Below are 4,250 nucleotides of genomic sequence, written 5' to 3'. Positions count from 1 at the left end.
TAATTCAGCCTTCCACGTTATTAGATGCATCAAGTCCATTTCGATAAATGGTAAGGACGCCATTCATCGTTCAAACCAAAGGTGTATAGAGAAACACTTTAAGAAGAGATGCAACCTACATATTAATCTTCATGACCTCATATTAAGCGTGCAACAGGGAAGCCTATTCTTTTATAGCTAAAATCATCAAAGGTTCAGAAAGGTCGTCCAAGGAATAAACTCTAACAGAAAAATTACCCAACCTACAAATAAATGATCACATGACCTACAATGTGGTAACTAAGATTCCACTACAACCATCCCCTTGAAAATGGACAAATACACATCAAGATCCAAAAGCTCAAATATGAACACATTTGAGGTTTACAAATATCATTAAGGAAAAAAATGCCCTGAAATACAACCTAATGGTGGGCAAACTCTGATCTCACCTTACAAAGAAAATAACACTAACTATAACAACTAATAATAGTTTCAAGCTGTTTCTACATGCTGACTCCCTAAAGACTATATCATCAAATTTATATCGATATTTAAATCACAAAACACGCGATTCTCGGAAATTAACATAATGAGCATTCACTTTTTCAAATATCTGAATTCAAGACAGTTAGTCGTCGCCTTTCCGAACCCGAATCAAATAATTCCTGAGCATTCACCTTTTCAAATATCTGAATTCAATACAGTTAGCCGTTGCCTTTCCGAACCCGAATCGAATAATTCCTAGTAAATATTTTAGTACTCTATATTAAGGCCAAAAGAGTCTGTCACAATTTACACCATACTACTTCCAATTTTATCTTTGTTTAGCTCAATATAAATATTAAGACGTGATATCATTGCAATACACGAACATTCCCCATAAAAAGAAGCATGTACCTCAATTTTAGGCACCATTTGAGTTCGAATTTTCTTGTGCATCCTTGACCCCATGAATTTCTACATTCGACTGCAAATGAGAGAAGTAGATAGTACATACTTAATGATAGCTTGACAACACGTAAAATGAGTTTTTATGAGAGGGAAGAAAATGTATCCTTTAGTTTTTAGGCACAATATTGGAAAAGATTTTGTACACATACTTAATGTCCAATAACAATCTTAGCTCGAACTTGTTGTTGCTTGCTTGCTTGTAGAGTCTCCTACCCACCTGTAAGAAGGAAAAATCTACGTAGTCAGGATGCATTAAGAAAACTGTATTTGATCACCAATAATAGAACATAATAGCAAACCTGAGATTCATTCACCCTTTAAACTCGAACATGTCCTCGCACTCTAGCGCAGTGAATTACTACATCCTTTTGCTCTTTTATGTTTTTTTCCTTATTTCCATTTAACTACTGTGGCAACTTCCTAAAGTTAGAACAATGGGAAATCCTATATCAACCCTTTTGTTGGTTCAAATAAAGCTCGATCTCCTGGATGAAAACTATTATGCCATGGGACTCTCTAATCCTTGTTGAGCATACCCTAATAAATCTTTTAGTTATAACATTTCAAGACAAAAGAAGAAGTTGCAACAAACTTAAGCTGACCCATAATATATCATGTTCACACAATACACAAATTTGCAAACGAAAAAATAAAATAAAAATTGATGAATAAAGTATTAAAAGAAATCTGATATCGCATGAGCTAAACATTCTAGCGTTATTTCTACTTATCCAGTTCACGTCATTTGTATTAGTAAGTATAATGCATGTATGCACTCAATGAGTATCTCACCAATCATTTTAGGATTGACTTGTACATCAAAACTTTTGATTGTCGCTGCCATCGGAACCCGCATTTATTAGAAAAAAAGAAAAAGAAAAGAAATTAGACCTATCGCACTACCACACAAACACCACACATTGCGGTGAAAGCAATGGATAACCTTTCCTCCTTTCCTCGAAGTCAATGAATTATTCGAACCACAAACACATATTACAAAGACAATTACATGGTTAATATTGAAAAATAAAAATAATACTATTGGGTAAATATATGAAGGCACTTAACCTTCTCTGGCATCTCTTAAAACAAAAAATATGTATGGTTTGATATTCTATTGAGAACAACAACCAAGATAAGTCAGAATTTATATTTCAGTACAAAGAAGAGCAAGAAGAAACTGGAAGATATATAGCATTGTACCTTTAGAAATGGATCCCATCGAATCGGGCGAGTGCGATAGCATTGAGTTTCTAGTGTATGCATTTTATCTGAAAATGAAAATTGAAAACTGCAGTTACTCCCCACTCGATTGGTCAACTCAAATATCTAAAATTGCATTCGAAGTGGAACCTCTATTTGAGTCGAAAACAAAAAAAATTGTGTAAATTCTTCAAATATAACAGATGAACTAACCTTAATAGTGAGCTTGCAAACCGGCCTTCTATTAAAATCAGTGTCTAGTTGCCATTGTTTCTGCATTCCAACAACAAAAAAGAAAATAGAAATGATTGATTTATAATAGGGAGAGAGGCAGAACGACCGGGTTTGCTCATTTATCTTCACAATTAAGAATTTAATTAATTTTCAGATGACATTGATAAATTCATGACAGAGAAGAACTTTTAACACTTACAGTCATAAACTAAAACACGATTTCGAATTTGATAGTGAAAGACTGCGGGAGAGCTACGTGAGAGAGTTTAATTTAGAGAGCATGAGAGATGAGGGGGAGACTACACTTGGGTCTAGAGTTCTTGCGTCCGCAACTACAAAAAATGAAACAAATGAACATATGGGAAGAGAGTTTAGATTAGTTCAGGAGAAGCTATGCCTTGACTAAGAATGAAAAGGTTTCTACCTTGATAAAGATTGATTACATAAAATTAATTGAGTTAGTCAAGAAATCTACTCTTGGCATAAGTAAACAATTGGATTAGTACAATCACTTATACATACAAAGCTTGTGTACACAACGTAAAAACGTAAGTAGCCAATAGGCCTCCAATGCTATGAAAACGAAGCTTAAACCAAATTGCTTCATTTATGGCTACAAAAGGAGCGTGTGCACACGACTATCAAGCATAGAACAATACAATAGGTTTCAAATTTCAAAACAAAGACATTACCTATGAGGTCAATATCATTATTTAAAGGGGTAAAATGAAATATTTTTAATAATTAAGTAAGACTGTGTATGCCGGTACGTAAAAAATAAAATATTACTCCGATTTTTACCAAATTATAACAGCTCGGAACAAATGAACATGATGGTCAAAGAACAATCGACCATGCATATCCACCATATCCACCGCAATTTAATTCTTAAATGCAACTTCAGTCAAAAAAAAATTTAGGCAAGGTCAATGGATACCAAGGTCATAAAATAGGATGAGCTTCCAGAAGAATCAAACTTAAAAACATTATGACATAAGAGTAAACCTATTAAGTAATAAAAATCTGACCAAGTGGAAACACCTGAGACAAATTATCATACTATTTTGTAGAGAAACACATTTCAAATAGGCCAACCCCGCTTTTAAATTACTATAACTCACTTCAGAGCTGAGTGATTGGAGTTAATTGCATAATTCATGAACATATGTTCACGGGTATATCCTTTTTTTTACGGTGGGGGTGGGGGTGGGAGTTGAATCACATGTTTATCAAAAATCAACGCTCAAGGTAACAACCAAACCATTAAGCGGTCGAAAAGGGAAAACATCCTATCACAAATCCACCAATCAAAAAGGAAAAAGTAAGAAACTTAAAACGGTGCATACAAATGAAAAAAATTCCTATGTATTACTTACCAATGCTACTTCATAGGGTGCTCTAATGGAGACTTTAGACCTCCTCAATTAAAGTATCATCAAGAAGAAACCCTCTGTCAGGGTCCCTTGGCTCACTGAGAGGAATAAAATTCAAAATCCCCAATCGGGGATGTTTTGCACTAAATTGGTGTTGTGTCTCTGCATGAAGAGTAAGATTCAATTTACAAAACATAGACATGCTATATCTTATCCTAAACTGAAATAAGTTATACAAAAAGCACACATACAGAAAATTTCAAAGCTCTTACATGCGCTTCACCGATCATTCATTTGATGAACAACTGAGAAACTAAACCCAAAGATATCTACTCCAACCATCGGTGACCATATGAATTTGCAACATCTAGGAACACCGACAAAAATGATCCACTTGGATAAACCAAAGACCCGCCTATCCAAAACACACAATGATCAAGATTTTTTTTTTTTAAAAAAGAAGTGGTAAATTATATTATATACAACATATATATCTACTCTTCTCAG

At 34.1% G+C, this 4,250-nt stretch overlaps 1 long non-coding RNA gene across 1 annotated transcript; it reads right to left on the bottom strand.

Annotated features, from left to right (window-relative positions):
• Positions 1-555: 555 nt before the first annotated feature.
• Positions 556-3,868, bottom strand: LOC147481042 (uncharacterized). Its single transcript, XR_015206270.1, has 7 exons — positions 3,747-3,868; positions 2,570-2,702; positions 2,350-2,409; positions 2,137-2,204; positions 1,083-1,150; positions 880-949; positions 556-671 (listed from the first exon to the last, which is right to left on the bottom strand). It is a non-coding gene; the product is annotated as an uncharacterized LOC147481042 (long non-coding RNA).
• Positions 3,869-4,250: the final 382 nt, after the last annotated feature.

The sequence above is a fragment of the Coptis chinensis genome, chromosome 8 (assembly GCF_015680905.1).
Source record: "Coptis chinensis isolate HL-2020 chromosome 8, ASM1568090v1, whole genome shotgun sequence".
In the NCBI taxonomy this organism is placed as follows: domain Eukaryota; kingdom Viridiplantae; phylum Streptophyta; class Magnoliopsida; order Ranunculales; family Ranunculaceae; genus Coptis; species Coptis chinensis.
Note: the sequence above shows the minus strand (reverse complement) of the source record. Positions and strands in the feature narration are given on the sequence as shown.